The sequence below is a fragment of the Solanum stenotomum genome, chromosome 6 (assembly GCF_019186545.1).
Source record: "Solanum stenotomum isolate F172 chromosome 6, ASM1918654v1, whole genome shotgun sequence".
In the NCBI taxonomy this organism is placed as follows: domain Eukaryota; kingdom Viridiplantae; phylum Streptophyta; class Magnoliopsida; order Solanales; family Solanaceae; genus Solanum; species Solanum stenotomum.
Window position 1 is genome coordinate 26,674,210 of NC_064287.1, and position 23,666 is coordinate 26,697,875.

At 32.4% G+C, this 23,666-nt stretch overlaps 1 protein-coding gene and 1 pseudogene across 1 annotated transcript in view; one reads left to right on the plus strand and one right to left on the minus strand.

Annotated features, from left to right (window-relative positions):
• LOC125868200 (uncharacterized) overlaps nucleotides 1–1,537 on the plus strand; it is a 3,404-nt gene extending 1,867 nt beyond the window's left edge. Inside the window, exon 3 of the mRNA XM_049548827.1 lies at nucleotides 1,319–1,537. The gene's annotated coding sequence lies outside the window, so the exon portion shown is untranslated. The remainder of the gene's footprint in view (nucleotides 1–1,318) is intronic.
• A 15,364-nt stretch (nucleotides 1,538–16,901) lies between these two features.
• On the minus strand, nucleotides 16,902–19,170 carry LOC125868632 (L-tryptophan--pyruvate aminotransferase 1-like; annotated as a pseudogene).
• Nucleotides 19,171–23,666: the final 4,496 nt, after the last annotated feature.

A 23,666-nucleotide genomic window follows, 5' to 3' on the forward strand; every position in this document is an offset into this window, starting at 1 on the left:
AATGTGTCTAAGTATGGGAGAGGTGTTTTAGGAAATGTTTTAGAGATGGGAATTGAACTAATGGTATATAGGAAATAACATATGCCCTTTGGAAAAATGGTCCAACACTTAGAAAAAAAATGAGGCGGGTGAACAGTAAAAACGCTCACTGGAAATTGCATTTCCTGCCGGACAGATTTTACAAAAATAGGCATAACTTCTTCGTCCAAACTCCGAATGAGGTGAAACGAAGTGCGTTAAGTAGATAACTCAAAGGGCTTTCCATGGATATGTTATGGACCACCCAATTATTTGTGTGCTAGGAGATATGACCCTCCAAAGTAGAACCTCGAAAAAGGCTTCACTTGGAAATTTCGGATTTTGATACGGTTGCTCTAAAATTTGGGTTAGACCCATCTCCCACTCAATTTGACCCCCTAAACAAGAATATGAAGTCGGATTTTTGAAAAACGAAATGGATTTTTTTTTGATATAGCTAAACAAGTTTCCGGTAACTTCCGAAGCACATTTTTAAGAACCTTTTGGGTCATTTCAGCACCTTCCTTAGTCAACCTGTACCTATTTTGCATATGCCAACGTCCCATTTTTTCTTTCATGTTGTGAATCTTCCTCCAGTACTAGCTGCTATCTACAGAAGCTTTCTGGTTATGCATGATAGAAGGTGATTCTTCTTACTGTTGAATTACAAGTAGTTATAAGCAGATTTACTTAGTAACTTAACTAAGCAAGAGATTAACTAATGAGTTTAGTAGCTTAAATACTTCATATAGTTTCTAAAGAGGTTGGGTCTTAGTCTTAGACTAAAATAGGAAATTTTATTGAAGCAAATGCTTTGCAGGAACATATATAGGGCTGAGTAACTTGGTACAAAGAAGTGCAAAAAAATTTGAATGCTTATATCATAATAGAACTACTGTGCTTGGTAAGAAGGATAAACCATGAGGGCAAAGCCTTACTTGTACTAATTGTTAACTAAAACAAAATGAAGTCCATTTGGATAAACTAATGAATCAAAAGTAAACATCAACCCCCACCCCACTAGCATAAATCCTATTATTATTATTACTTATTATAGTTTACAATCAATCATATTGGTCCTAGCAGAAAAGTAGTTGTCGTATCTGAAAATGAAACTGAATAGAACTCTTCCCAGATGGAAGAAATTGAATTGTAATACCAGGGACCATCTATCCAATAATCTTATAAAATTGCGCATTACAACATATGAAAGACAAATTGTGTTGTATATTTTACTTTTAAACTTGGCATAAATACTTTAAATTAAATCTTAATTTTGTTTTATTTTCTTTTTTCACAGGTATAAAAGGGGAGAACTGAATCAAAATCGATTGCAAGCTATGTGTCACCACATTATTTCTACTTTGGAAGGAACTTTTAATTATTTGTCTAAGTTTAGGAGTAATATTTAGTATATTTCAGTTAGATTTTCTTGTTATTGGACATATGTTACTTTTATTTAAGGAGTTTATAATGAGATATTATCTCAATAGAATTTTCGTTGTTTTTAATTACATGATCATGGCTGAATTTGATTATTATCTAGCATGTTTTATTGTTTAATTTTTAATTTATGCAACTCTAATTTAATAAATAATACCAATACAAAATAATTAAATGTCATTATTTATTTGTAATTAGTGACAAAATATTTTATCATCAAAAGAAATTTTTAGCAACGACTATATTAAACTTTTCAAGACAAATATTTTCGTCACAAAATATATTAGTTCATTACAAGTTGACTAAATTTAGTGACAAAAAATGCATTGTCCCAGTACCTCTTTTTTATTGAATACTTTTTTATGTTGTGACAATTGTAATTGTCACTAATCGTGATAATTTATAATGACAATATATATTGTCAGTAAAAATAATACTTTTAGTGACAAAATGATAGATTTAACCACAAAATTATTAAGTTTTTTTATAACAATAAATTTTTCCCTAATTTATACATTTAAGGACAAAATATTTTTTTGTATATAAAAAGTAGTCATTAGTGACGAAACTACATTTGTTCAACTACGAAATACATATAACTTTAGAGACAATTAATGTCGTCACTAATTGAACTAAATAATTTGTGACGACATAATTTTGTCGATAGTAATAACATTTTTAGTGACAAAACATACTATTAACTACAAAAAAAATTATACTTTTTATGACAAATAAATTCGTCACAAATATTAATGCATTTGGAGAGGATTTTTCTTTTTGTAGTTAATATAATACTTTTAGTGACGAAGCACTAAATCGTCTTTGTATACTTTTAGCGACGCACGTTTAGTGACGACTGATTGACGAAATTTTTTTCGTCACACAAGATTTTAAGTGACGAAATTTGATTTATAAATGACGAAATTATTCGTCCCTGATAATCGAATTTGTTGTAGTGAAAGGTAATACTTAGTGTAGGTAGGACTATGGACCCTACCTATGCATTGCATAAGTAGAACCTAGGGTTACTTGTGTTGTTATTATATTATGATGTAATGGTCTTAATGATTGCATATGCATGAGTAGTATGTCTTGTAATGAGTAATAATGTATTAAGATTATGTTTAGAGACTATGCTTATGGTGATGTTATTATCCTTTGTGCTTTGATGAACTATATGTGAATTGCTTGTGACTTCTGATTCTCCAACTCTTTCAAGATGATGTTAAAAATGTGCATAAAGCATGGTTTCAACTAAATGTCCCATTTTAAGCATGTTATAATGGTTTTTATGCATGGCTTCCATATTTAGTACGTGTGTTGTACTAACCCATATTTCATTTACATTTTTACAAAGTGTAGGGTTTGGTGATGTGATGTCTTATGCTTGGAAGTTAGGTTTCTAAGGAGCTTGGGAATGAAGACTTGGGGAGTCCTCATAGTTTCGAGGATGAACCTACCTCGTACTCTTATGTCATTATGTCTCTATGTTTTATGTCTTTAGACCTGTGTAAGGGTTGTGTCCCTATTAATTATTATGTTAGGGTCGTGTCCCTAAGTTGTTATGAAAGAGTTGTTATTTTAAATATTATAGATGATTTGAGACATAGTGTCATAGACTCTCTCTTATTTTATGAAGACTTCGATTGTAAAGAAAAGTTTCAAATTTTCCGCTATTTTCATATGCTTTAATGTTCATGCTGTGCTAAGGGCTTGTATAAGACCTCCGAGAGGTCGAGTACGCCATGTTACGACTAGGGGTGCTCTCGGGTCGTTACAAACTTGGTATCAGAGCATAAGGTTTTAAAATGGTCTTAGGATGTCTCAAACCACGTCTAGTAGAGTCTTGTTCATCGGTGTAAGTCGCGACACATCTATGAGCGAGAGGCAATAGGNGTTCATCGGTGTGAGTCGCGACACATCTATGAGCGAGAGGCAATAGGGCGTTAGGAAACTTCACTTCTTTATTCTCTAAGTCGTGCCATAGATCTATAAGCTCTCTCTCGTATTCCTTGTCTTATGGTGTTTAAAGNCATCGGTGTAAGTCGCGACACATCTATGAGCGAGAGGCTATAGGGCGTTAGGAAACTTCACTTCTTCATTCTCTAAGTCGTGCCATAGATCTATAAGCTCTCTCTCGTATTCCTTGTCTTATGGTGTTTAAAGTAGGACCACTTGAAGGGTTCTTGCTAGAAGGAACGAGTGGTTGTGATGCCAATTATGGCTATGTGACTTGTGAACTTTGATGTAATAGATTGTGAAGTTGTATTTAGTATGATTAATGCTTCATAATTGCATTTGTGTTGGTTAAAAGAACTTGTGTGGGCTTACTTCCAAGGGGGGATATAGTGTGCCTACCTAGTAAGGTAATTGTGAGGTCATGTTTGGTTTATGTTGTGTTTTAAAGTTGACTTTGAGGTTGCATGTACCACCTAGTTGAGGTAAGAAAGAAGAGTGTAGGTGTTGACCAACTTCAAAGGGTTAGTTGTCTTCTAAGATTGATCTTAAGCATGGTCATTTGAGTAAGATACTTAGATAATACCTAGGCATAGTTGGTTGGTAGACCCCACCAAAAGTGATGATGAGGGTTGAAATAGTCTAGAGTTGTCTTGATCCAACTTTAGTGAAAGAGAAAGGTTTCTTGGTCAAAACTCTTCTAAGTTCCTCTAAGGTTTAACCAAGGAAGGATGGCTACCCCTAAGTCTCAAAGAGTGAGTGGTAGTGGATCTTAAGGGTTCCGGTATGTGTTATATGTTTTATTGAATTCCGAAATTTATATGGGTCAAAGGTAGAGGAAGATCCTCTAGAGTCCATAGATGAGATATCTAAGGTGATGAAAAATGTAGGACTAATTCCAATAATACTTGTCTTTTGAGACTTGATAACTAGGATATGGTGAACTTTTGTGTTGTTTTTAGTATTCATGGGTTTAGTTATGGCCATATGTGGTTATTGGTATAACCCAACTTAGCCCTAATGAGTTTAGAATATGTTGGATTTTGATGAATAGAAGTGCTTAGGTGGTGCCTAGGGTTGTTGAATGAGTAGACTCCTTGAGGGAGGTTAAACGTGTAATACTCTGTGGCTTAGATTCATCTTGTGTTGTGAGTGTGAAGGTTTAGTTTTGACATGCTCCGACCATAGAATTGAAAGAAGGAATGTTGTAAAGAGTTTGTTTAGGTTTACCCCAAGTGAGGGATAATGTGCTTAGATGGTAAAGTCATTTAAGTACCCTTGATGTTTATGAAATAGGTTTGCGTGGATTCTCACGTTATGTGGTTTTATGTGTTTAAACAACTTAGAGCCGGAGTGGTAGACTTATATGAGACCTTGAGTGATATCCTAGTGAAGGCCTTAGAAAGGGATTCTCCTAGGGTTGACTTGGAATACTTTTTGGATGAAGGTACCGGTATGATTGGTAAGTTCATGTGAGAGTAAGTGCTATGTTGAGTTCCGGTATTACCTAATCTTGTATGATGCCTTATGAGGCTATGAGGCTTAGAGTTCTCTGGATGAATTAATAGAGCCTTTTACAGATTTTACCTCGGTTAATGGTTTANTTCATGTGAGAGTAAGTGTTATGTTGAGTTCTGGTATTACCTTATCTTGTATGATGCCTTATGAGGCTATGAGGCTTAGAGTTCTCTGGATGAATTAATAGAGCCTTTTACAAATTTTACCTCGGTTAATGGTTTAAAGGTTAGTAAGAAGGGTTTATGGAAGATATCCCTTTACCTTGTTCCCTAGAAATACTCTTGTTGACTTGGTGGAACTTGGCAAGTTAGACCTTGATGTAACTCTTAGTATTGATGGGTTGCATACTTGGTGTGTTTTATTGATGATAGGGCTCAGATAGTTAGAAGAACATGGGACTCTTGAGTATGTATTAGTTTTCACCTTTTGAGTAAGATGACATTTGAGTGCAATTTCTTCCTATTTTAGATTTGGTACTTATTGTGTCATATAAGGGTTGTATTTCTAGATGATGAGGACCATAGACTTTTGCAAAGAGGGCAAAATGTGAGTTTTGTTATGTCTTTAGGAGTGCTTGAAAGAAGTTTTCATGAGGGTGGTAGTGAGGGCTTCCTCCTAAGGAGGGGATGGTGTGCTTAGAAATCATGACTTGTTGAAATCCCAACATCTTTATCTCTTTCTTCCATTCTTATTCTAGCTTGAGACCAAGAGTTCCTAGATGAGCATATGCTATGTTTTAGGAGTCATGTGTGACTTAGGTGTTCTCATGATTTCCTTATGATAAATGTGTTCTTGTGAAGTCATGTTTTAAGGTAAAATGAGTTTTCATGTCTCATGTTCCTTATGTTGATAGGCAATTAGAGTAAGAAACCTATGTGATTCATGAGGTGAATGGTTTAAATGTGCTTTTGAGAAGTAATGGCATAGTTGGCCTAAGATGATATGATAAGCATGATTTGAGTTGGAGAAGGAAATTCCTCCAATGAAATGGAATGTGTGTAAGTTGCATGCATATTGAGTTCATAGAGGTAGTCATATTTTCTCATGTTGCACGATGTGTGTTTTAAATGGGGATTTTTCTCCTAAGTTATGCATTGTGTGTAATATGACATACTTGACTTCATGATGTGAATTAAATGAACATTCTTGAATGTGTTCTTATGAAATGGAATGTTAGATCCTTATGTGGTGGAAACTTGCCTAAAGAGTGGAGGAGGTAGTTCCTCCCATATTTATGTGAATTAATGAGGTTAGTGCATTGGTTATAAGTGATCTATTGTACTTTATGAAAATAAGATATGAGCATGTCTTAGTAAGGAGTTGAGAAGTTCCTCATTGAAAGAGTGCTATTGAACATGGAAACTTGCATATGTGCTTAATGATGTATGGACCATGTAATGACTAGGAGAAGGTAGTTCCTCTTATGAACATGAGAAATGTTGATGTTGGTGTGTTATGAATAGGAGAAGGTAGTTCCTCCTTTAACATAACTAAACATGATAATGTCATGCATATAGATAGATAGATGTAGTTCCTATTTCCTTATATATGCATTGACTATGTTAAAATTGGAGTTTAAGTTCCTCCTTTGAATGATGCTCGTTGTGTGTGGTGTATTTTTGAGTTGTACATCACTTTGATGATTACATGATTGTTGGGCTGCTAGTTTGAGTTTTGATTCCTTAAGATGTTTAAGTGTCATTCGGGGACGAATGTTCCCAAGGAGGGGATATTGTAACGCCCCGTACGAAACTAGTAAGACCTAGCTAAGGCTTGACTGAATCTATTAGGTTGACCTAGAGCCTCACATGTTATTTTATGGTTGGAAACATGTTTAAATGATGAAAAATGGCTAGTGAAGTTAGTTTGATGACTTTAGAGGTCAAACGTCAAGAAATGACCATGACGTCCGTAAACTAGTCTTTGGTGCTACTGTCTTGTCGTGGTGTTTGGTGTGTTGTTTGAGGTCTACAACCCATAGGAGTGACTCTTATTCATAGATGGACATGTTTAGGGTCCAAACGACCGGGTACGACCCCCCAAGGACCACCCAAGGGGTCCTTGAGGAGGACCCAACCTTTGGCCAAAAGCTGTCAAAAAATAGCTTAACCTACGAAGGGCAGTGATGGGCCGTCACTTGACCTACGCCCCGTAGGTAGGTCTCGTGGGTTGAGACTTAGTCTCCCCACCAAGAACTCCCTAATACCCCTCTCTGAACCAAATGACAAGAGCACAGCACGGGCCGTAACTCCACTTACAGTCCGTAGGTGGGTGGCCGTAGGTGCTTCCAATTTCCAGCCTTCTAGTCTTAAGTTGGTGATTAGGAATTAAGTTAGTTAATTGACTAAGGGCTTAAGGGGTTATTTAACTAGTTTATTACTCACCTTTATAAGCTAGCAAGACCTTAAGCTAAGTCATGAAATCATTTAGAACCAAGACCCTCAAAACAGTCCCCTAAAAAGAGTTTTTAGTTTTAAGTTAGGAGCGAGAGTCAACTTTAGATGGTCATATCTCATATCTCAAAATGAATTAGGTGGACCATTAGCTACCCAATGAAAGGTCTATTAGTCCTCTTTCCAACGCCACCGAGTTTGCCCTATTCCGATCTTGGAGTAAAAAGTTATTCCCGAAATAGTGAAGCACTGTCTCAACTACGAAGGCCAAACGACAGTCCGTGACTCCACCTACGGTCCGTAGGTGGAGGGCGTAGATGCTGCCAATTTTATGAAGTTTTTAGTTAAGAAGGGGGTTAATGTTTTAATTAGTTATTAAGTAGGGGTTAAGGGAGGTCGGTTAGGTGGTTAATTAATGGACTATATAAGCTTATAGGACCCTAAACTAATCCATTAATTCACCACAAGTCAAGACCCCAAAACATAACCCAACTCTTTTCCCTCCCAAAATTCTCTCTCTCAACTCAAGACTCCATTGAAGTACTTGGAAGGAGCTTAGTAAGGGCTTGTAGATGGGAGGTTTCACACGAAATTCATAGGGTTTAACTAAGGTATGGTTGCTCTTCACTCTTGGGATCTCTTTCCCCAAGAGGTCCTTCCAAAGATGGTCTTCAAAATCCCCCAAATTGTAGATTTCAATCCAAAAATGTGGGTCTTCTTTCTAAATGTTGAATTGTTGTTATAAACTAATTTTGATTGATGATATATGAACAATTATGGATGCATTCATGTAGTGTTGGTGATTTTTGAAGAATCCCCTCATGAGACCCATGTTTCGCCTTCTTCCTCCAATTCTAACCCTAGTTTGTGTTAGATATTAATTGAAGGCTATGAATTGAATATAATGTTTTGTAATTCATGTTTGTATGATGATATTACCCTAAATTATGTATGATTACTATGGAATTAGGGTTGAGTCTTGAATGGGGCCTTCAAGGCTATGAGGAGATGATATCAATGTGATTCTTTATGTATTGTTGAATATACTTGCTTAATTCATGTATGATGAAGTTGGATGATGGTTCCCTCTTCCCTCTAATCCTAGTTGGTAATTGAGCATGTTATGATGAGATGCAAGGCAAGTATGAATGTTGTGAGATGTTGGTATTATTGTTGTTATGTTGAATTGAAGGTAATTCTTGTTAACACAATATGAATATGCTATGAGTAAAGGTGTTTTATATGAAAGGCTTTCTCACACATGTACACACACATGAATGAATGAAGCTATTGACTAATGTAATTAATGAGAGTCTCTTGAAAGGTTTCCTCAATTGTACTCTAAACTAGTCTATGTTATGCATGGTATGATGATGTGAAAGGTCATTCTCACATGATGAAGGTTCTTGATGAAAGGTGAATTACTTAGATTGTAATGATGTTATACCTAATGTGTTGTTATGGTGTTGATGACCTAGTTTCCTCATCCTTAACCCTCTACACTTGAATTAGCTAAGAAGCATGTATGTATGTTATGGTATGATTGTTATATGATTGAAAGGTAGTTCTCATGATTATAATGTAATGTAAAGTGAAAGGTTTACTCACTTGCTAAGTGTTTCTAAGGTGAAAGGATTGTTACTCACTTATGAACACATATGAGCTATTATGGTAAGATGTCTACATAACAGTCTAGTAAATGCTAATGTGAACTTATGTGATGACTAAAGATGATTACTAGAGGGAATTAGATGCTTAGCACCGAAAGGGCATGTAAATGAGATGGGGGTCTCACGTTTAGTAAGTCCGGCTCCCCACATGGGTTTTCTCACATTTAGCAAGTCCGGATTACCCACGGTATGTGTTGTCTCATGAGATGGAAACCCCCACATTTAGTAAGTTAGGGTTTCTAGAAGCAATCTCCTTGACCCTTAACTATGTTCCCACATAGGACTCTAGCTTAGTGGATCCACCTAGATAGCTATGTACGAATGGTTACACCTTAGGCAAGTGTTAACCCTCTCTTTTCGGTGTGGGAGTAGAACACCGGATTCCATGTAGCTCTCATGGTCTATGTCGGTTATTACAATATTTCCCTAATGTAAAAGTAAATGAAGGTATGGAAGGTGTGAACTCTTACTAGGGCTTTCTTAAGGGTTTCTGCATAGTGTAAGAGAGGGTATGGGACTTCTCTTGCACATTACACTTGTGGGATCCTAACGGATGGTTATAGTAGTGTTTCTCTTATGATTTTGATGATTATGACTTATGTATGTTCAGGCTATGTTGTGTATGATCATTATGAAGATGGTTTACCTATGATATGGACTATTTGAATTATGACTAAGATGTATGATATGAACATGTTGTATGAACTATGCCTTAATGGTGTTGTTCTATCTTATTATGATTATTATGAATAATGCATGCTTTAATTGTATTATGTTAATGATTGACTTTTCTTGATATGAACTAATGTTTGTGAATGTCACCTTTACTATGTATATGACCAATGAATAAGACTAATGTATTATAAGTATGAGTATGGTGATCCAAAGGTAATACTTAGTGTAGGTAGGACTATGGACCCTACCTATGCATTGCATAAGTAGAACCTAAGGTTACTTGTGTTGTTATTATATTATGATGTAATGGTCTTAATGATTGAATATGCATGAGTAGTATGTCTTGTAATGAGTAATATTGTATTAAGATTATGTTTAGAGACTATGCTTATGGTGATGTTATTATCCTGTGTGCTTTGATGAACTATATGTGAATTGCTTGTGACTTCTGATTCTCCAACTCTTTCAAGATGATGTTTAAAATGTGCATAAAGCATGGTTTCAACTAAATGTCCCATTTTAAGCATGTTATAATGGTTTTTATGCATGGCTTCCATACTTAGTACATGTGTTGTACTAACCCATATTTCATCTACATTTTTACAAAGTATAGGGTTTGGTGATGTGATGTCTTATGCTAGGAAGTTAGGTTTCTAAGGAGCTTGGGAATGAAGACTTGGAGAGTCCTCATAGTTTCGAGGATGAACCTACCTCGTACTCTTATGTCGTTCTGTCTCTATGTTTTATGTCTTTAGACTTTTGTAAGGGTTGTGTCCCTAGTAATTATTATGTTAGGGCCGTGTCCCTAAGTTGTTATGAAAGAGTTGTTATTCTAAATGTTATGGATGATTTGAGACATAGTGTCATAGACTCTCTCTTATTTTATGAAGACTTCGATTGTAAAGAAAAGTTTTATATTTTCCGCTATTTTCATATGCTTTAATGTTCATGCTATGCTAAGGGCTTGTATAATACCTCCGAGAGGTCGAGTACGCCATGTTACGACTAGGGGGTGCTCTCGGGTCGTTACACAAACAGATGACAACAATGCTTTCATAACCAAACAGAGTAGAAAGGTAACAACAAATTGAAAGTGATGGCTTGAGCTAGAGTGTTGACTAGTTAAAAACTCCATGTCCAGAAGATAAGAGTTGGAGAGATGCGGATGTTGAGATGAATGTGTAGGCATACCAAGAGAGATAAAATTAGGAATGAAAATATTCGAACCAAGGTGGGAGTGGCCCCCATGGAGGATAAGATGAGATCAGTGGGAATTAGATGGTTCAAACATGTGAATAGTAGTTGTGTGAATCTCCTCGTAAGGAGGTGTGAGAGGATGGTTGTACTGGGCTTGGAGAGGAAGAGGTAGTTCTAAAAAGTATTGAGGTGAAGTGATTTGGCAGAAAATGACACAACATCTGCTCATTGAGGACATGACCCTTAATATAAGAGTGTGGAGATTGAAAATTAAGGTATAATACCCTGCCTAAAAACACAATAGAAAAGAATAAATTAACCATTCACAAAACATTGAAATGAAATGGAACTCTACGTTGCTCTGACTATTTTTAAAATGGCAGATAGGTTTGTGTCGGATCCTTTATAAGTAGTGCTTTTTTTGAAGGATCCGACAGGTGTGACAACATTTTTAGAGAATCCGAGCAACATAGAATTGAAACTAAGCAGAGAAGCCAAAAAGTTCAACCTTGTTCATAAATTCGTCCAGATTGGGAATGCCTAAATTCCATCAAATTTTGTACACAAAAAACAAGAACAACAACATGCCAAAAAGAAGATAAATAACAAGCATTTCAGGCTGCATCCTAAGTTTCACAAACTCTTCACTTTCAATGCCACATCCGTGTCGAATTCCCCAAAAACAAATTACTTTTGGAGAATCTGACACACACCCATTGACATTTTTGAAGAATCCGAACAACATAGGCTGCATGAACTCACCTGTCATATACGCTAGTTAGCGACCCCAAATGAGGCACAAGAACCCTATCATCCTTCTTCTCTGCACCAGCAAAATACGATGTATCTCAACCTGCATTATCATGATGTGGGGAAATTTACTAGGTTGCCCACATTTTCTTTTTTAGTTGTCCCTAATTACTTATCCATTTTAACAAATCAAGAAAGTACAATTTTTTTTACTATTATACCCTCAATTCATTACTTTGAAAAAGGTACAATTTCTTGAAAATCTTATTTTAATTCATCCACTTCATAATTAATAGGGGTAAAATGGTAAACGCACTGTGTCAATTATTGTTTTCTTAATAGGTGTGTCAATTCAAAAATAGACAAGTAATTAGGGACAGAGGGAGTATTACGTATGCATTAGTCTTATCAATAATTAGATCATATTAACATTCACTTCAACTCTATTAAGTCTCATGATGATTAAAAAGATTCATGCATATAAATGTTTAAAGGTAATGCTAAATGGCCAAAAAAATTGGCCAGAATTAGTCAGAAATTTTAAAAATCTATAATTATTTTTATTTTAAATTAAATTGATCTTTTTTTCATTTTTTAATTAAAATTTATTAAAGTTAAAAGGGTAAAAGTGTTTTAAAAGGTAAAATAACATAGATAAAATACCATTCTGGCCAAATTTTCTGGTCACAAAGGTTTTTCCAATGTTTAATTAGTTTCTCCCTCTGTCCCATTTTATATGTCATCCCTTTCTATAAATAGTTGGACCACAATACTTGTCATTTTATAAAATTTATGCATAAATTACCATATTTTGCCTATTATACCCTTGATAGAGTAGTTAATTAATCTTGAAAATGGACCGATTTTTTAAGTATACAATTTAGTAACTGTATTTACACCAACATAGCAATACTTTTTTTTTCAATTATATAGCAATATTTTTTTTCAAAAGTAGAATTTAAATAAAAAAAAAGGTTTTCCAAATCAGTCACGCTTATCATGATTCCCATTAATTTCTCTAATTATTTTACCTTCCCTGATTTATTCAAATTTGTTATATATTATCTCCCATAAATAGAACTTTCCTACCAAAAAAACCCTCCCCTTCTCTGATAAGAACGGCTATCGAAAAATGCATACTAATAATTTCTCAATTTTAATTTAACATAGGGCGATGGGACTCATCAAGTAATTGTATAAAAAATAGTTCACATGGTATTTTATTACGTGGTTGTATTTGGTTTTTCACAAATATCTATTTTATACGTTTTGGTAGTTATTCGTTTGGTTTAGTTTGTCAATTTTGGTGTAATTAAATTCATATAATTTGGTTGATGTTCTGGAGCGTCGAAATTTTGGTGTAATTACAACAACTTCATATGATTTGGTTGTAGACTGATGTGTCAAATTTGTTTTTTTAACTAAAGTTTAGGTTTAATTGAAAAAAGCACTGATTTAATATAAAATCAATAATTGTGTGGTTTAATTGGTATGATGAGTGTTGTATGTTAGCAGATTATATCAATATTTTCTTTTGGTTTTTGATATGTCATCACATACCAATTTCAAGTTAATTTCATGTACATGTATTTCTGTATTTATTGGTATAATATATTATATAAAAAACAACTTCAAAAATAAAAGTATGGTACATTTTTTGCCGTATTATAATTATTTAGTTATTGTATTTAATAATTAAACGGTTCAGATTGGTGGTATCCTAATAAAATACCAAATTGAAAATTTTGTTTTGATATGTGATGTGGTACATATGCTGGTATATTTGTCGCTAAGAACTAACACCAAACTAATAGCCTGTTGTATGTTTTGGTGTATTTTTTGGCAAATTTATATTACCTTACATATCAACATACATATGTTATTATGATTGGTGTAATAAATTATTTGGTGTAATTGATGGTGTAAATAAGCACAATTTTGACGATCTATGGTATATAATTAGATCTTCATAAATAAAAATATGGTACATATTTTAGTGTATTTTAATTATGTGAATTGGTGTATATAATAATATGAAAAATTATTCCTACATTTATTGATGGTAACCTAATAAAATCATAAATTTTAAAAATTGGTTTAAGGGTATGTAATCTTTGACTGTTTATTTTTAGTTCTTTAAATGGTGAAAATTTTGGTAAATTACTAAAGTATATCAATAACTGTCTTATATAATATCGAAAACCAATGTAAAAACAAAGCTAAACAACTTGATGATTGTAGTAATTAATTCTGAAAGTTCTTTTTTAAATTAATGAAGAATTTGTTATTTTAAACAGGTCATTACGTGGATTACAATATTGAAAGAGTGATGTATGATTCAACCACCAATTATGAAGGCTTGATTACTGCTCTTTCTTCACAATTGGGAGTGGACACGACAATTTATCATTTGGAACTCAAGTATTTCGTGAGTGGTCCATCTCCACCTATGAAGATATGTAACGATATATGTGTGCAAGTTTATTTAGATCAAAACAGATGCAATTCTGATTTCTTTTCAAAATATCCTTTATGTGTGAGACATGTGTGGACAGAGCTATGGAATCCATTGAGTAACCTATAGTGAATGTGGTATAGCTGGACATAACAAGAAGACTTGCCCAAAAACATCTCATGAGAATTAGCTTTATGGTATTTTTGTTGTTATTTTTACTTTGCAGTTATGCAGTTGAACTATATTACTTTTATTAGATTTACTGTTTTTAAATTTCAATGAAACCTTATTTCAAAGTTGATTACTTTTTGTTATCTTATTCATATTTTTGAAGTCATAATTGTTATAAATGGTTGTATATAATAGATATCATGAATTCTTCTGGATTACGTGTTGTGACATATCCAATTATAGTGATAAAAATTGAACGTATTCGATAATATTCCGTTGTTGATTTGATATGGTAAAATAAGCCAAATTCTAGGTGAAATTATGATAAATAGGCACAAAATTTTGGTAAAAATAAAGGATCATAATAATGGTTGTATATAGTAAATCAAATGTTTGCAGTATACACCAACCTAAAACAATTCATTGAAAAGTATTAAATGTTAGTATATTAGTTTGAACACTACCATAATTAATACTCTGTTAATGTAAAAATTGGTTTACTTATATTAAAACTGGCACAAAATTTGATAAAAATGATGGAATATATAACAACCAAATGTCATAATGATGATTGTATATATAATTTCAAATGCTTACATTATATACAAACCTAAAACTTTGCATTGGAAAAAACAGGTTAAGAATACAATCTTGTTTAGAACTGAAAACATAATAAACACACTATTAATGAAAAAAAATTGGTTTACATATGAAATAAAAAAGCACAAAACTGGGTAAACACATTGGTATGTATACCAACCTGCAACTTTGACTAAAAATCAAATCGATCATAGACAATGAATTTACTATAATTTTTCAGTAATGATAAAACTCAATGTCATAATAATGGTTGTAAATAGTAAATCAACTGTTTGAATTATATACAAACCTAAAACATTCATTCATTAATCAACACCTAAATAATTTACATAATGTATACCAAATTTATACCAAACTCATACATTTACAAACCAAACTCACACTATAAATTTATCATAAAAATTTAACCAAAAAAACAATTAAGTAAATGGATAATCTCATTATAAACACAATATCCAACAATGAAATCAAAACCATCAAACATATCAAATACACAACTCAAGTACTATCCAAAATAACAAAAGAGATTCAACTCCATAAAAACATTCATGAATTTCTGTCTTAACGAGTAACACTTTTTATTCCTTGACCCTCCGATTTGACTAACCACCTTGCATAGATGCTTCATCTTCACTAATAGATTCAGTATCAATTTTTATTTTTCCATATTCCCACAGTAATGCTCCAAATCTCAACCGAAGATTTTCAGAATTGAAAACCGACATAGATATGTTCCTATACGGCACACATATTCAACAAAGAACAACTTAATAACAGTGTAGAACTATGATTAATACTTTGGTACAAAGAACAACTGATTTGGAGAAATTTGATCTTCAAACAATATGAAGAGAGGAACATGTAGGGTTAGAATCTGATGAGATGAATATTGATGTTAAAGGCGTTAGAAAAAATGTTTGTACTTGAAACTATGAAACACCTAGAAACCTACAACATCTTTATTGGTTACGTGAAAGGTTTTATTCAAAAAGGAAGCAACTAATTAAGATCCCAATAAAAAGTCATTAATCGCATAGAAAAATAGAAAACGTCTATATATGGGACTGTATTAGGAGAGATTATATAGATAATATTTAATACCCTAATTATGCTCCACATAAAAATACACGTCATCAAAAACCAAGAGATAGAAACCGAAAAGGAGAGAGAACATCGAAAAAAAAACAATTTATTTAAATACAAAAAATTATGATTTTGTTATCTATGTAATTTAAAAACTATTTATGTAATTATATATAAATATATTGATTTTAAGTTAATTAAAGTCTTAAGATGTATACTTTGGTAATTTTCACAAAATGTATTCATCATTTATTATAAAGTTGACTGAAGAAAATATTAAATAAGGGTAAAAGGGTAAAGTTACATCATTTCTTAATACAAGTGCAAAATAAAAAGGTGATATATAAAATGGGACAGAGGGAGTACATATATACACCATGTGATTCAATGATCAATATTTTGTTGCATATTTAATGTCCTCCACTATGGTGAGTGTTTGAAAATTTTGTTCACACCCATAGTTTTACTTTTTCTTTTTTCTCCTATATTATTAGTAATAAATTGATTTTACTTTTGATCCTTCCTTATGATATCTGATTAAATACATTTAATGTTTAATTAGTTATATTACTTAATTATCAATATATCGTGTTGAGTTTGTATTTTTACTTTATAATTGACAATAATACAATTTTAAAAATAATCCAAATATATCATACTTCAACACACTTAAATTAATTGAAGATTAGACATTTCTCAATCTAACATCATAAAAATCAAAAGAACATGAGACCGAAAAGTACTATTATCGGCCCTCTTCTATTTTGGAAACTCTTTTTGGCATTAATCAACCAAGTCCCATCAATTCAAGAAAATATTCTACTCTTCAACACATTAAAAATCAAAGTTCCACTGCTGCAAAAAGAAAATGACATTATAAAGTCTAACTATTACCCACTTATACCTAGAATATTTTTCTAAAAACTGATATTATATAATTTAACTAAGTAACGTTTCATGCATAAATATGTGTTAATTTCCATTTGTAGGTCCTCGAATAGCCATAAGCCTCTTCAGAAAGATGTTGAAGTCTTCATCTCTACTCAACATACTTATCCTAACATTTCTTAAATCACTTCCAAATCTTCTTTCACTCCTTGTATGAATCTTTTGTTCTTTAAGAAGCTTTTGACAATCCTCCTCTTCAGCTCCTTTGCAAATTAGCCATGCAAATGTTGTTTCAAAAAAATAATATGAATTTCAAATTCAAAAGAAAACAAAACTGTTTTCAAATATATATCGATAACATCATAGCTTGTAATCTTAAACGTGACATAACATTGTAATATTTTTGTTATTATCAGGGTGTGATTCATAAAAGTCTTTTGTGAAAAGGCAATACTGAAGAGGGTATTTCTGGAGGACAAAAAAGTCATTGACCATAACAACTTGTCTTAACCTCTGCCACTTGTCAGTCGTAAGAGACTGACTATATACAAAGAAATTTTTCATTTTGGGATCCAAACAACTATCAGAGACCACTTCAAGAATCTTAGCAGCTCTAAGTTGAGCTTCTTTAGATACACCAATTGTACTACTCTCCATGAACTTTGTCATCTTCCTTGCCACCTCTTTGTCCTTAACAAGTGCCCAATTGCATGTAAATAAAATTATAATAAGTGAGAAATTGAAATCTGTAGACTTCTATAGGTTTGAGTTGTAGAATTAGTCACTGAAACTTTGAAGCTAAAAATAATTATTGATATGCTTTATTTTGTGATTGTGACCTCGCTTGTAATTAATGTTTGAAAAACTTACCCAATTCTGGAACTAGCATAGCTAGTGCATTTGGAAATAGTGAAGAGCATAACATCATGGTTGGCAGGTATGGTAATAGCAGTGTACTGTGGCCAATAATAAGCTAAATCATAGATTAATTTTTCTTGATCTCCATTAACTACATGCTTTCTAATAACCCCATCAAGATTATTTGGAGATGTAATGAACTCAATATAAGCTCCACTTTTCTCAAAAGTTCTTGCATCTCCTGCCCATTTGTGTAGTCCTGAGCTCACAAAATCAGTTACTTATGTTCTGAATATGCTTGCAAAATGACAATTACTATGTAATTAATCAAGAAATGCCGCTTTTAAAGTACACTAACTAAGTCACATGATGTGTTCCAAGAATTATATTTCACGTTGTCTTTAAGGGTGTGGCTTACTGATTACTGCAATTATAAGAAAAAATTTATGATTCATGTTATAATTAATGGATCTAATATGTACCAAGAACCATGTGACTAATTAATAAAGAACAAGAACTAATATTTTTAACATGTATTGCAAATCTTTGCATGAACATGTCTCAGTGAAAAACGTGATATGTTAACATAAGTGAAACATTATTAAACACCTTGTTTCGTTGACTTTTAATAGGTTAATTAGAGATTCATGATCAACATGCATTAGACATGTTAAAATAATACCAAAAGTCAAAATGAATCATTAGCCTTGTTGAGTCTTAAAACCTTAATATATAGTGCCTTTTAATAAATTTTAACTTTTGACCATTAATTTTATCATGCATAGGCTAGGACATCCATCACAATTTAAATAAAAAATATATCGTATAAACGTGTAACGAATAAAAAGGGTAGATGAAACTATACTTATAGGCTCAAGTTGATCAGTGGGAGAAAGAGCATAAAGTGCAGCCTGCATAAGCTGGCTTGGTCCAGTGCCAACAACAATATAATGATCATCCACAATTGCATTTCCAACTACTTTGTGTAGCCTCTTAATTTGTTCCTCTAGTTTTGACTCCAAGAACCAACACAAGTTCTTACCATTAGTAAAATAACTCAATGAGTCATCACCATTGAATGTTATGTCACACTTGTTCTCGATTTTTCTCCAATATGACTCATACATTGTTGGATCACCACTAACACACAACATAAATCAAATTTCAAATTAGTATTCCAGCAAAGAATTGAGAAATTTGTAATATTTCTACAAATTTTATGAAAATGGACCTAATCTCTAGAAACATAATAAAGCACTCAACATTGAATAAATCAAAATTGGCGATTTCATATAAAAAAAATTGAATTAGGAGGATTGACCAAGACCATAAGCGTATAACTTACATGAAACATTCTAATGAAAAATGAATTAAAATTGTAAAAGAATACTCACTGATCTAAATTAATAGTGGTGAAAGTGTCCTTAGTATCATTTTCTGGAGTTGCACAAGGGACTGAAGAACACCTGACAAGGCAACCATCTATTCCACACATCTTTTTCTCTCTTTTCTAAACTCTTAAATCAATCACAAATAAATTTATGTGAGAAGAAGATAGATGTGGGATCTATATGTAGAGAAGGAGACAAATCTAATTACCAAAAAAATTATTTTTTTAATTAATACACAGAATTTTGGATTATCTTATTAATTGCACTTGCCAATCTCCACAAAAGGATCTCTAATTAATTGGAGTAGAATTGCAATTATCTCGTTTCTAATCTTGATTTTTTTCTCATTTAATTTTAGTTATCCTGAATTTTTTCCATGTAATAGGGAGAATAAATACTGAAGTGTCTATTTGGAAAGCTGCCACATGGTAAGTGAAATTGGTGAGGTTACGTATCACATAGCTTAGTAATTACTTAATATTGAAATTACACCTGCTTGTTTGTCATAATTTAATGACAGGATAATTACAAACATATCTTGATGGTATAAATATAATAACACAGTTAAATTGATTAAAAACTAAAAGTATTTTTCAAAAATTAAGAATTAATATTTGATAAGTACATGCCCTAATAAATGATATTAGATTAAATATTTAAGACACATATTATTTGTTGAAAATATATTAAATTAATAATCAAATATTTGTAACTCATTTTGTGTAAAAATAAATGATATTTATTTTTCAAATAAATATTATTTTCAATTTAACTAATTGTAAAAATTAAAAGAACGCATGGGCTTAATATTTGATAAAATATAATTTCATAACACTATTGATACATCTTTTTTAATAAAGATAATCTATCATTGAAGATGAAAATATGCAATGGAAATAGCAAGTAAATAATACAAAAATAAATAAATTAAAATAAAAAAATATTACCTAATTAATTAAAAATTCCAAAAAAAAGAAGAAGCTTAATATGGTACTTTTATGTCAAATTTCAATATAACATAAAATAAGTGTCAACATAACTTAAGTAAATACAATTCGAAAGAAACAGAAAATTAAGTTTATAACATTATTCAGTAATAAAATTCTACTTTATCATGTCATAACACCAAATTTTACTAAAAATATTTAATGGTAAAAATTACATTCTTACGAATCTCGCGATCAATCATAGATATTTTAAAACTATTCAATCTAGATCACGTTGACTCGAAGAATTTTTCAAGCCTCGAAATTACTAAGATCCACAGTTAGCCAACCAAAAAAACTACTAAGTCTAATTGGTTGTTACTTGTTTATTAAAGAACAAGTAATTACTTGCTCTTTCTTTCTCTTTTTGAAAAATCATATTGATTCTAAATTAAATACATTCTAATAATTATTAAAATAAAATATTATACTTAAAAAATAAAAATATCAACAATAACAATATATCAGAAAAAAAAATACAAAACAAAGGTAGAATATTAATTATACCTAGCTCAAACCTTGATAGGTCAAAATGCACTTCTTCAATACAATAGTTGTGTTGTAACTTGTAAGCAATAATAGCTTAGCAGTTCAATTTATAGGGGAAAAACCAATATTGAGACAAAAAGGAAATCTAAGAAGTAAGGTAAGTAATATAATATAAAGAAGGTAAATCTAAGAAGTAAGGTAAGCAATTTAATATAAAAGAAAGTAAATCTAAGAAGTAAGGTAAGTATAATTTTATATAAAAAGGTGAATCTAAGAAGTAAGGCAAGTAATAATATCAGCTCATTTTATTTGTTTCCATAATATAATAAGGAAACAAATTAATTTATTCCATTTTCCATGTAAGGTAACAAATCCCAAAAACTTTATTCCATTTCCTACCAACTGTCCCGATACATTAAATAAAAATTATTGTATTTGCTATATATATATATATATATAATATCTTTAACCGATGACTTGAGTAGCAATTTTTTTTTTTAAAAAAACATACAATAATGACTTAATTACCTTTAGTTTTAGGATAAAAAAATTATCGTCGTTGAGAAATTTTCGGAGACACAAAATCTTCAACTTTCTATTGGTGTTTTGGCTCGATTTTGTTAGATTTGGCATAATAAGAGTACAAACATGAAAATTCTGATGAAATACTTTTCTTTTTTTGTACTATCAATGATTGTATAGATTACACGGGGCTACCATTAGACAAATTTCAAATAACTATCTCGACCTACTAGAAGTTTAGGAACATGACTCGGACATCTAAAATTAAAAATAGTTGTGTCATCGTAATTTTTAAAAGTCTTTCTTTTATTACTAAATTTAGTGTTAGTGAAGCACCATCACATAAATTAGAATGGAGGGAGTAGCAGAAGTAAGATGCATATGCAACTCTAGAAATAAATAAAAATATATGAACTCACATTTTGAAACAATGTTGATTTTAGTCGACCTTTATAAGTTCCAAACATTCAAAACTTGCAAACTCTCTTAAAACACATTCAACTATCTTTGAAATTGTCATACATTCCCGTAAGTCATAAATAGATAACCAATACTATGAAAAGTGTCAAATAAGAAGAAAAAAATCGAAAAATATAAAACGATCTAGAGGGTTGTTACATTTATATATGGACCAAACTTGTTATGAAGTATGCAAAAATGTTCATTTTGGACCTAACCTAACATAAATAATTATTTTTGTCATTTTCTTAAAAGTGTATTCACTGAACTAGAATAGTTGCATGTGATGTGAGTTTGACTGTTGGTATCAAAAAGAACCAAACTCTAATAAAATATAATGAAACTTGACCAACTTCTCTAGCTTCTGTTCTTTGGTCGGTGCTTTCATAATATATTGGACAAGTCGGTATAATTTGAATTACAAAATGGTCCTTCATCCTTTTCCCATGATAAGGTATTTCGAATTACAAAATGGTCCTTCATCCTTTTCCCATGATAAGGTATTTCTTGACACACTTCGTTGCTGCAACGATCGGGTTCCGTCATTATAAAATGCCAACGGAAGAAAAATTGAGGCCGGAAAAACTTTTTCGTAGTACTTAAATTTTGTCAACCTTGTCCAAATTTGGAGGAAATTTGGTAACAATTGCGTGGAGTAATTATAGTTTTGATTGCATGAGTTGTTAGATGACTTGTTAAGGAATCCGTATGACTTTACGAAATTGAATTCAGGTGAGTAGAACTCTCGGAATTGATCTTAGCGTAAAGGGTATCTTTCTGATCGTCGTGGGTTAGAGGTGTGTTGTGAAATGGGATTTTGGAATTTCTTCAATTGACTCTCTGGTTCCTTTTGTGCCGCTTTGGCGGGAGTTTGGCCGCTCTGGCAGGGCCTCTACAGCGGGATATGGGGAGCTGTGACGAGACTTAAAATCGTAGGGGAAGATGAATAGCTCACTGGTTCGAAAATGCCGCTCAAGCGGGAGTTTATGTAGCTTTGGTGCCACTGCTACAGTGGGATGAGGGCCGCTGTGTTGGGCCAGACGCGACTTAATGCCGTTAATAAACCCTAAACGACCTTATTTGGCACTTTTTGACTTTTAGAGCTAAGGAACGAAGCCCAGACAATTTCTACTCGTTTTTCACCATTCTTGAGGCTAAATGTAACCTTTTACCTCCCCGAATCCGTTTTTGATCCGTAGAACGAAATAGAATAGGTGAATATTGATTGGGGAGGGTTTTGTTATAGATTCTATGGTGGAAATAACCGTAAATTGGGTAATTGGGATCATGGGTTTGGTTTAGGGTTCATAAAATTGTTAGTAATTCAGGTAATTAGCGATTGATTGTTGATTCCCGTGTTATTGTGATTGTTGTTGACCAAGAACAAGCGGAACGAATCCGGAAAGGAAAGGATCAAGTTTCTTAGGGTTTCAAGTTTGTTTTGAGGTAGGTGATGGTTGTGATTATATGATTGTGTGATGTATGCTTGTTCTTGATGATATTTGTATATATATGAATATTGCAATGTTGATCACACTTGTCGTAAATGAGATAGAGAATCTATGAATGCCATGAAATCATGACTTAAATGTATGATCTTGATGATATACTTGTGATTGTGATTGTAGTGAGTGAATGGGATCGGTGGCCACGTTCCGGTATAACTAACTTGGATCGGTTGTCACGTTCTGGCATAAGTATGGGATCGGTTGCCATGTTCTGGGATAAATATGCGATCGGTTACCACATTTCGGTATGCTAACTATTTGAGTTTGAGTTCCATTAGAGGACCAATGATTTGACATAAAATGTGAAGTTATTCGTTGTTCGTAAATGTTGATGATATTGTATATGTTGATATGTATGCATGCGATTATAATGTTGTTTGACTTATTTATGTTGCACTAGTGGGATAGCCGCGTGATCCTACCAGTACATTGTGGTTGTGTACTGATTCTGCACTTGCTCTTATTTTTGTTGAGTACATGGTATCTTCACGCGACTATTGCCAGACCTCGCTTAGAAGATTAGAGATCGTCGTATCGAATTCAAGGGTGAGCCAATTCTTCCGGGCTGCCATGGAATTCTCTTTCGTCTATGTCCACCATTTCCGAACTTAGACATTTGTTTTAGTTAGTTGATTA